Raw genomic sequence first — 12,463 nt, forward strand, 5'->3', positions numbered from 1 at the left:
TCTGACAAAGTCAATCTGGCCATGTTGGTTATACAACATCCGTATAAACCACTCCATAATCTATAATACTTCAATACAGCCAACTATCATCAAATCTGTTGCTCTCGATCTAGAACATATTCAATCCTCGACTTCAAATACCAATCATCATCATCCGATGTTGGGTTATAACATCTGTTCATTCTGAACTATCTTCATTTTCTTTTGAATTCTCTTCAAAAGAAATAGAAATTTGTAGTATTCACTGTAAACTGTCTGGACTATAACTATCCCATTACCAATCTGATAAGCTGATAGGTATTGTCACATAGTGATACTAAGTCATATCCATTAGTGCTAACATCCCGCACTATATAGCTCCACCAAAATCTTCCAATATCTGGACAATCTACTCTGCTTGTCTGCCAATCTGCGACAAATCTACGGAGAACTCATGATATACTCTGTCACAAGTACAAAATCAACCATAAAATCACATTCTGATATACTCTATCTCAACATTCTGTTGACTCTGATCATTCTTCTGACATCAATCTGTGTCATCTAGTTCTGTTTGTACGTTATCTGGTACAAACTAATTGATATAGATTGAACAATCTGTCAATCATAATCATATTATCTTACCATCTGAAGAAAAATGGCAGTAATGTCATTACTAAAGCCATAGAAATGCACTCCCATTTCTATTCAGAAATATACAAATTCTGTAATAATCTTCTGATTTCTATCTTTCTGCTTATTCTGTTAGCGATTCAGACCTATCAGTATGATTTCTGCCAACATTTCAGCACAAACTCTGCCATAACTGATCTAATCTGTCTATACCAAAACCATCTGTTATCCGAATGAAAACTGAATCCACTACTGTGCACTTCTGACACTATCAGTGATATCTGATTCGAACTATTCGGTACCAACCAATCAGTTAATAAAAGAAATTAAGGAAGAAATACCTACCTGGTATTCGGCTCTGATTCTCAATATCAGTTCTGTTATACAATTCTCAAACATTCTGATCTCATTTCTGAACGGCTGTAACTCTTGAAATTAATTCTGATACAATTGAACTGTATATATATTCTCAACGGTTCATAACAATCTGTATCATAAACGGAGTCAGAACAACAGTAGTATCCAATCAGATACGAAATATCAGTAACCTATACAGATCTAGTGAGTTCATTGAACTCATAAAACAACGATTTCTGGTCAATATCTTCATGTCATTCTGATCAACTGCTATATCTCATCTGCGAATAAGATATGCTCCCCAAAACAATATAAAATATCTCAAATACTGATTTAGAACAATAATAATACGTAAGCAGATATAAGGCAACAGTCGAATAAGATAACCTGCCCAATCAGACAATATAAAATTCTGATATTTCGGACTTTTCTGAAATTTCTGATCTTTCTGACATCGATATCGTGCTCTGTCACTGATCCTAATCTCAATTGTATCAAATCAATCTGTATACTACTTCCAGATATCGCATGTTCTGAATACAATCTGTTTCAAGCGGAATTCTTATCTGACTAATTTCTGTATACAATAATCTCCGTTCTCTGAATATTCAACAAAATCTTTAAATATTCAATATAATTCTGTACTGAATCTAACAGACAAACAATACTAGATCGTAATTCAATTCTGAATCTATCTTCCTGATATAAATCAAATCTGAAATCCTATCTAGGCAACATCAGCCAACTCATACAGCATTGACAAATCTGCCAATGCTAGGCTCGATTTCAGTGGGTCTACTGAATACATAAGGATGCAATCTGCTCTTTTCTGTATTAATCGAGTCATATACAATACAGATATCAAAGGAATTATACATCTAGAATCCTTACTGTGGTATCTCCACTAATCAGTCATTTCTTATCTGAACCTTATCTTTTCTGGAACAAATTCTACAATAGTTCTGTCTTTCTGTACTTGTTTAGCATATACATATCATTAATGCACTCAAATAAGAAAATACAAGTACATCACATTCTAACTCGCTTTCGTTTTTTCATCTTACTGTAGTATATAACATGTTACAGAAATCTCTGATATCAACATTTATCCAACAAGCAAGGAATCTATACTACAGTATAAACAGATCCAACAGATACAGCATATCTCCATGCAGCTCCATCACAGATACTCGTAAAGAATGCATTAGTACTTATCACTACATATGCAATATAATCATAAAGAATAGTACCTGTTATGAAATCTGGGTCGGTCCCTCTCTTCAACTCTGTTCCTTAAAATCTTCAGGAACGCTTCTGGGGACAAACTTTCGCAAAGTGTCCCGGCTGTCCACAATTATTGCATCTGCCAAGTACTCCTCGGCATCGCTCTGAGGAATGCCTCCCTCCGCAAGTACTGCAATAGACTCCAGTATAGCTCGGACTAGAACCACTGGAACTCGAGGAACCACTTCCCAATTTCTTAAATGACTTCTTTCGAGCTTTCAGCAAATCTTGCTTTCCGCTCATACTGCCTCGATCAAATGGAAGAGGGGATTGTTGGGTCTGGGATGGCTTCACACACAACCTCCCTAGCTGTCTAATCAGACTTGCTTCAGCTCTCTTTGCTCTACCCAAGATATCAGCAAAATGGTAAGGTCGTTGCAGGTTCATATATGCAACTACCTCCGAATTCAATCCTCTGATGAACTGATTCGTCACAGCTTCATCATCCCCAGTTATTTGAGAAGAAAAATGCAATAAAGTAGAGAATTTAGCCGCATACTCGTCAATATTTAATTGGCCTTGTCTCAAATTCTCAAATTCTGCTCTTTTGTCCTCTCGGTAGGAAACCGAGAAAAATCTTTGATAGAATTCGGCTTTGAAAACTTCCCACGTGATCACCATACCACGTTGTGCTAACACTCCTTTAATTGTAATCCACCAACTTCTAGCAGCCTCTTGTAACTGGTGGAATACCAATTTAACTTTCTGGTCATCTGTACAGTCGATTAGATCAAACAAGATTTCTATGTCATCTAACCAGTTCTGACAATCTTCAGATGCCTCGATACCAATCAAAATCGGCGGATGAAATAACTGAAATTCTCTCAACTTGATTTCCATCGGAGTTTCTGACACATCTATCTGAGGTTCTGATATATCTGTCTGATCATACGAAGTACTGCCTCTTTCCGAAATTCTTCGGGGAGCTATATCTGATTACCAAAACCATTAGTAACCCAGTACAACCAATCTGTTCTAATCTTTCTCTGATCATCTTACTGCTGATCAGGAATCAGATCTGATTCATATATAACGATACATAATACCAATCTAAATCAAGTAATCAGGTAAGCATGTATCTCAAAGCAGTAACACATAACCTCATGCTAGCACCCACAATGTAAATCAACATTATAATCAATCTCATGCTAGCACACACATGCAAGGAAAGAAAATTTAATCTACCCCGCTCATTCTCTTCTATCTCAATCTAAAAGATCTATCAGCTCTAACTATCTCAATCTAAAGGATCTATCGCTCTGATACCACCTGTTGTGGGGACTCGGACGCTGATCTTTCTTCTTAATCATCTTTGGGATTTAATTATTAATTAAGATAAAACAGGGTCTAAAAATTTTTCTTTCTAAAATAAAGTGCGGAAGGTAATGGTATCTATCTATTATACAAATCAGTATAATAATTATACATTTCAGTATAAAAGTACAATACTGTACAATCTAAGTCTAAAGTTCGATTACTAAGTTCAAGTAATAAACCAAATCTACAGTGAGTCCGGAATCACCACGCTATCTCGTCTTCTCTCATCGTCCTCTCGACCCTGATCCAATCCCACCTGTTGTCATGCACACATACAAAACAAGACAACAGCCGGATAACTCCGGTGAGAATAAATCCCAGTATAAAACATGGTAAGAATGTATATAAACAAACTAAATCATAAAACATGCTATCATGTATAGAAACAATCTATTTCATAGTCTATGAACTTAATCAAATAAGCATGCAACTCAACTGAAAGCAGTAATGATGGGTCCCATGATCTAGGAGCCACATCCATATAAGCATGCAGTTCTAATCAAATCATGTCTAGACTTGACTCGATCTATAACTCTAGGGATCCCGTTGTGAATAAGACGTCACTGTCTCTCACCTACCCTCCCAATCGAGGTGCTGTACGTCTTATTCCTAGACTTCGGCCTGATCTGTATCCGCGTCTACAATAGGGGCGGTGATCTTCCCCTAAGCTGAGATATCGCCGAACATCTAGAAGTCTGCCTGATCTCCAGACTGTCCTATCTTAATGCATGAATACAAAATCTGTAAACAAACATAATCATTCTAATGCAATGCCACAAGATCTGTAAACAAAGCCTAGCAAGATTTGTATACAAGTTCTATCAACAAATCTATAAACAATCATATCAAAACATAATTAATAGTCTAGTATGTGATTTTAGTGGGAAACTCAAACGAGATCTGATTTGAGTTATATCTTCCCAGATATCACATGAATTATACCTTTATCTTCCCCGTCTGAGGAAGACGAAGTCTCGAAGTCCAGTCTGTCCATATCCGATCTGAAATGACAATAACAAATACACTGTATCAATGTGTAGTTCAAATCACAATCTGTATTCACAATCTGTTCTGATCAATACTCAACTCAGTACATAATCTGATCAATATCAGAACAAGATACAATTTAATTCATGTCATCGCTATCACAATACAATCTGAATAATTACTGAGTCTGATCAATCTCAATCAATACTGAATCTGATAAATCTAATTCAACTGATGTTTCAATGGCATAATAACACAGTCTTGTAATCCCGTCAGTCTCAACATCACAATATCATACAGAATTCATAATATATCTCAGTACAATCTATAACTTCAGTATTCTATACACTTTAATCAATAATAACACAACTCTGATATCCATTCTCAATCAAATCATTTCTAAAAATTATAATAATTCCATAAACAGTCTGTTTCTAAATCTGACTTCAATTTTATAATATCTACGGCAGTAGAAACACCATATCTGAATTCTATTCAATTCTGACAACATCATAAAATCACATCTTGTCTAAACGTAATAAAACTTACGTCCGTGCGTAGCCTGGGTTGATAGTAACACAGTACCGAAGTCGGATTTCAATTCAGATAGACGGTTTACTCGCAAATCAATTCCTAAGAAAAAGAACAAAGCTTTTTCCCTCAAAACCGATTTCTTCTCCTTTCTTTCTTCTGAATTCGATTTGTGTGTTGGATATATATATATATATATATATATATATATATATATATATATATATATATATCAACGATGCATGCAAACTGAAGCGTGGCACATTGCATGCTTTCCGGGTGGCGCTCGAGCGGTCGAAATGTACCGCTCGGGCGCCGAACATACTGTCCGGAAATTCTAAATCGCACCCTTGGCGCTCGGGCGGTCAAAATCTACCGCCCGGGCGCCGAACCTTCTGTCCGAGCAATAACTTGTGATACATTGGCGCTCGGGCGGTGCTTTTCTACCGCTCGAGCGCCGAAGTTTCTGCCCAAATACATGGCTAACAAGTGCAACGACGCCCGGCCTTGTCATATCGGTTCATTTGAGTTCTTATAATCTCAATCATGTAAATTATTCAACGTCTGATTATAATGATTAAATCTCGGGCATTACATCCAGCGTCTTGTATAGTATGTCCTTTGCCACATTATCCAAGTTGGCTTTTCTTTTATCCTCTGTGGTCGATTCTTCTCTAGGCTTTTCTATACGATGAGGTGCCCCGTCAGTAATGGCAACAGCTGTGTTGGTTTTCAAAATCTTCATGGGTCCGTAAGTTATAACGTACCACATATCATCATCTTGTGCAGCTAGATGAGCCTGCATCCTGATCTTCCAATCATCGAAGTCTTCTCTAGAGAACATTGGAATCTTGTTGAATGAAGACATAATGAGAAACTTGAGTATAGATATTCTGAGACGAGATATAACTGCTCGGATAACACTTGAAAGGATCGGTTAAACTACTAAAGAGTGTTTAGAAGGGGGGTTGAATAAACACTTCACGAATTTAAGAATTCTTCGACAATATATGTTCAGTAATGTTACAAACTGATACTAAATATACCGTCGGTCAATGACAATCAGTTAAACTGAACAAAACAGTTGCAGAAAATAAACTGACTGAAAGATAAAGTATCTAACTGAAAAGTAACGACTAAAGTAAAGATAACACAATTTATTTCTGGATGTTCGGAGACTTGAATAACTCCTACGTCACCCCTTCTATCACGAAGATAGGATATTCACTAAAATACTTTGATCAAATACAAGATACTGCACTGACCCACTTCAGTTTGGACTTATCACTTTGCCAAAACTGAAACTCTTAGTATACGACACTTTTACAGATCGTAACTGATCTTAGCACAACTTAGAAAATCTATCAACGATTACAGAGTGCAATGTAAGCCCGAGAATGTAGTCTTGAGTACTACTGATATAACTGATAAGTGTGAGCTTTGATTCAAGTAGATATTTTTGCAGAGTGACAGCAAGTAAAATGAGATAACTGAAAGTCGGTCGTTCTTTAGTTGCTGTCTTCGAATATTTATAGGCTTCTCTCTCAACGGTAACATTAAAAGATATTTAAATATTCTAACCGTTGATTGCCACGTCGATATATTCTGACATTCGTACACTGCTTTTCTGAAATGCGGCGTTCCACTACCAGTTGCAGGTAGTTGTACTATTTGTCGGTTGTCGCTTTCAACTGATGACGTGTGCAGCTGAGAAATCAGCTGGTAAAGAATCAGTTGAGAGAATGAACTTCAGTTGTATCAAACAGTTAACTGAATTCAGCTGATGACGTGTTCAGTTGATGATCTGTTCAGTTGCTTAGTTCAGTTGGTTAATCTTTTGTCAAAGCACCGGAATTAAGTTTCCAACAGTCTTCGATTTGAGGTATAAATTTTTTAGTTTTGGTGATGTTTGAAATTCGTCAATTTCTGGAATGAATTTCATAAATTGTTAAGTCATACTTAAATAGAAGATTGTTGAATATTGTATGATTTCAACGAAGTAAAGAAGATTATAGTGGTGTTATTTTGAATTATTCCTAATTTATTACAATTAGAGATTTGTAATCGTTGGATTGAGATTGAAGAGTTGTTTGTCAATTGTTATTAATTCTGATTATATATTCGGACACTATGAAGTATAGGCTACACGTTGATATAAAGTTTTTTTAATTTGAAGGATGTTGTAAAATAGCCTATTATTTGAAGTTAATTAATTAAAGTGTAATTGATGGTAGTATTGTGAAATAAATACACCATAATATTAAATTGTTGAACGATAAAAATTTATAATCGAGTTTTATATTTTGTTGAATTAATTGTTGTTGTGCTATTTGATTTTATATATTGAGGTTGTTATTATTGTGTTGATACGGTGACAATGATCTGATAATTGTTTAATTATTTAGATACATCACAAGCCTCGAGATCAAAGAAATTTCCAGATTATATATATACTCGATTATCATGTACGTGTTGAGACGTACAAGCATATGTTGTTATTGTTTAGTATTGATAAATACTATTGTTTTGAAGGATGGTAAATCACCGGAATTGGGTGATTTGATATTATATTTGTTGTTGTTTATTATTGTTGATGTTTTTGGCTGTCGTTGTTGGGAGACGTCACGTCGATGTTGTTCATTCGACGATATTGCTGTCGTCGGTGTTGGGGTGCGACGTATCGTTGATTTTGTTGTTTGTTCAAAGATATTGATGTCGCCGGAGTTGGGGTGCAACATATCGTTGATTTTGTGGTTCGTTCGTCGATATTGATGTCTCCGGAGTTGAGGTGTGACATATGGTCGATGTTTTTGTTTTAGTGTGATGTTGTTGAGGTTTTTGATGGCTGATTGTCCAGAAACGGCAAAGGGGGTATTCCTATTATGATTTCACTTATATTTTATGTTTTTAATATAAATTTTATGTATTACGATGCTGATTGTTGTGTATGCTCACTCTTTTGGGGCTGTTTCTATTGGACATGTTACAGGACTATGTTGTGAGACATGATAGAGGTAAAGGACTAGGTGTGTCTAGTCAAACAGTCCTGTAGTTGATAGTAGATAGAGACATTATACTTTATTGTCTTATTTGAGATATGTGTATGTATTTATTATACTGTTTCTGCTGCACTGATGTAGATAGTTTGATGATTGCACTATTTTTTTGTATATGCATTATATTATTACGTTGTTGAAAAGAAATATTTTTATGCATATGACGTCACATGTATGATTATGTGTCGAGGTTTGGGGCGCCACATCGGTGGTATCAGAGCATATGTTAGATGTCTGGGATGGTTAGGAGTTGGGTTTGTGATGAGGGAGTTGGATGAAGATATTATCTGTGTGTGCCTGTGGATTTAACTTGCTATTGATGAATTCTCGATATGATTGATTGTTCTTTAGTTGCCTGTGCTTTCGTGAGAAAGATGTCATGATGAAAACTGGATTTTAATTGTTAAATGTTATGAATAAAAATTTGATTTCCAGTAATGACAGCTAGAGAACAGGTACATACACACGAAGAAACAGAAGAGGTTGACAGTGGGTTTGAACAGATGAATCCATTGCCACCTCCTCCTATGGGACAGGCACCTGCAGATCAGTATTTATTTCCTGGTGAGTTGACTTGGACACCGTTAAGCAGTTATCTTCCGCCGAGATTTGACAGCTCTTAGACAGGCGAGCAAACAGAGGAGTGGATTGAGATGATAGAGTAGATATTTGTGACTACTCCGTGTGCTAGTTATGCTTGGTTACGATTGGCTACATTTCAGCTTTCTAGGAATGTACTATTGTGGTGGCAGACGACTGAGGCCGAATTGAGAGCCCAGGGCCGTACTGTTGATTGAGATGTGCTTCGGTATCGTTTTCTTGATAAATATTTTTCTATAGCAGCCAGACAAAAGAAAGAGAGGGAATTCGTGGATTTGAGACAGGGAAGTATGTCTGTTGCTGAGTATGATACTCGATATTCTGCATTATTGAAACATTTGCCACATGTTGCTACGAATGTTCATGCTAAGATGAAGTATTTCTTGAGAGGGTTGAAGTTAGAGTTATTTGATCGTGTCCAGTCAAACAACACAGTATCATTTGAAGATGCAGTGACGAGGGTGAGATGGCTGAGTTGGTTATGCAGGAGTATGGGGCTCAGGGACGATTATCAGAGCTGACTAGGGAGTCATTGCGAACATAGGGACAGTCTTTTAAATATCATAAGGGTTCATCTTCTTCATCCTCATCTGGGAAGTGCCGATTTGATTCGCGACGTGTTGAGAGTCGTGGGGGAAGTTCTCAGTCTGTTCAGCGGCAGATAGGGGAGTCCAGAGCAGTGAGATGTTTTTGTTGTGGGGGACCTCATTTGATCAGAGAGTGTACACAGACCGAGATCACCTGTTTTTAGTATGGCGGTGTGGGCCATATAGCGAGGCAGTTTCCTAGTCGTGAGGGACTGCGAGAGCCCAGGAATGATAGAGGTAGATCCTCACGGAGAGGAGGATGACAGCCTCAACAGCTTACACCACGACCTTCTGGAGGACAGCCACGTATGTAGGGAGCTGGTCCGCCTCAGGCACAGGTGTATGCTTTGACACGAGAGCGGGCAGAGGAGGCACGAGAGGAGATGATAGCGGGTAAATGTTATTTGTGTTCTTATCCTGCTAATATCCTTATTGATACAGGTGCCTCACATACATTTATAACGAAGAGGTTTGTGGTTGAGCATCATATGTGCCCGTCTCCATTGCCTATGCCTTTTTCTGTTTCGACACCTTCTGGAGTTGATATATCAGTTGTATCTATGATATCAGATGGTATTATTTCTTATGAGGGCTACGAACTGAGATCTGATTTGATTATTTTGGAATGACTGATTTTGATTGTATCGTGGGAATTAATGTGCTGAAGAGATATTGTGCGACTGTTGATTGTTATCAGTGGGTAGTATATTTTTATACATATGAGAAAGAGCGTTGGACGTTTTATAGGAAGGGTTCTTGTCCCCATGTTCCGTTGGCATCTGCTATCTGGATGTCTCGGTTATTAGAGCATGGACATGAGGGTTATCTTATTTATGATGTATATGTGAAAAAAAAGAATAAGGAGGTGGGAATAGAGCAGATACATGTAGTTGTTGAGTTTGTCCATGTATTTCCTGATGAGATTCCATGCTTCCCACCAGTTCGTGAGGTGGAGTATGGGATTTAGTTGATGCCAGGTACTTCCCCTATTTCTCGTGCTCCTTACAGAATGGCACCAGTGGAGTTGAGAGAATTGAAATCCCAGTTAGAAGAATAGCTGGACAAGGGATAAATTCGCCCAAGTGTATCACCTTGCGATGCACCAGTCTTATTTGTGAGAAAGAAATATGGAACGATGCGGCTTTTTATTGACTATCGACAGCTGAATAAGGTAACGATTAAGAATAAATATCCCCTCCCTCATATTGATGCTTTGTTTGATCGGTTGCAGAGAACCTCAGTATATTCGAAGAGTGATTTGAGATCAGGATATGATCAGATACGAGTTAGAGAGGAGGATATTCAGAACACAACATTCAAGACCAGATATGGGCATTATGAGTTTTTGGTTATGCCGTTTGTGTTGATGAATGCTCCAGCTGTGTTTATGAGTTTGATGAATAGGGTATTTTAGCCTTGTCTCGATCGGTTTGTTATTGTGTTTATTGATGATATAATCCAGGAGTGAGGCTGAACATGTTGGGCATTTGCGTTCAGTGTCATAGGTGTTGCGAGATAGACAGTTGTATGCCAAACTCAGTAAGTATGAGTTTTTCTTGGATCGGGTGGTCTTCTTTGGTCATGTTGTATCGAGAGATAGGATTTCTATTGATCCAATGAAGGTCGAAGCCGTATTACAGTGGTCTGCACCAACATATGTACCAGAGATCCGTAGTTTCTTGGGTTTAGTAGGTTATTATCGTTGATTTATCGAGGAATTTTCAAAGATTGCTAGACCTTTGACACAGTTGACTCAGAAAGGTGTGCGATTTCAGTTGTCTGAAGCGTGTGAAAGGAGTTTCCAGGAGTTGAAGCACAAACTGACGACTGCACTGGTGTTATCAATCCCTACAGAAAATGAGAGGTTTGTTGTTTATACTGATGCATCATTACATGGTTTGTGATGTGTTTTTATGCAGGATCAACAGGTTGTGGAATATTCCTCGAGACAGCTGAAAACACACGAAACAAGGTTCCCCGTGCATGATTTGGAGTTGGCAGCCAATATCTTTGCCTTGAAGATATGGCGACACTATTTATATGGTGCCTCGTTTACAATTTATACGGATCATAAGAGTTTGAGATTTTTGTTTACTCAGACATAGTTGAATATGAGACAGAGATGGTGGTTAGATTTTTTGAAGGACTATGACTGTGAAATTGAATATCATCCTAGCCGAGCCAATCTTACAGCTGATGCATTGAGTCGTAAAGTTAGCTGTACTGCAGAGGATGTGGGTCGTTTATCATCTATGATGATGTCTTGTTGTTCCTTGGGATATGATTTTGATATCTTGACGACTCCTATCCAGATATCTACCTTATTAGCTGAACCTGATATATATGGTTGTATTCGTGATGCATAGATGACAGATGAGAGAGTTCAGCGATGGAAGGAGTTAGTTTCTCAGAAACAAGATACTCGTTTTAGAGTGGCTGATGATGGCAGTTTGAGGATGAATGATAGATGGGTAGTTCCTGATATATCTGAGTTGCGCCAGGGCCTGTTGCGGCGTGAACATTGTAGTCGATATTCTATCAACTCTGGTGGTAAGAAGATGTACAAGGATCTAGGCTCTCTGTTTTGCTGGAAGGGAATGAAACGTGATGTGATTGATTTTGTACGTCGATGTTTTAATTTTCAACAGATCAAAGCTTAGAGGAGAAGGCCAAGAGGAGAATTGAGGAGTTTAGAAGTACCGACTTGGAAATGGGAGCACATTTCGATGGATTTTGTGACTCATTTGCCAAGAAGTACTGGAACTATTGATGCTATTTGGGTGATTTTTGATCATTGACGAAAGTTTCACATTTTATACCTTATAGCATGAGTAGTACGTTCCTGACAATGGCACGGTTGTATGTACGAGAGATTGTACAGTTGCATGGGATTCCAGTGTCTATTTTTTCTGATAGGGATCCTCGGTTTACTTCTAATTTTTGGGAAGGATTGCATACTACGATGGGGACAGAGTTGAGATTGAGTACGGCTTATCATCTCAGACAGATGGTCAGACTGAGCGTACTATTCATACGTTGGAGGATATGTTGCATGCTTATGTTATTGATTTTATCTGTTTGGCAGTCATCTATTCCATTAGTGGAGTTTGCGTATAACAATAGTTATCAAAT

The sequence above is a fragment of the Primulina eburnea genome, chromosome 18 (genome assembly GCF_022965805.1).
Source record: "Primulina eburnea isolate SZY01 chromosome 18, ASM2296580v1, whole genome shotgun sequence".
NCBI lineage: Eukaryota > Viridiplantae > Streptophyta > Magnoliopsida > Lamiales > Gesneriaceae > Primulina > Primulina eburnea.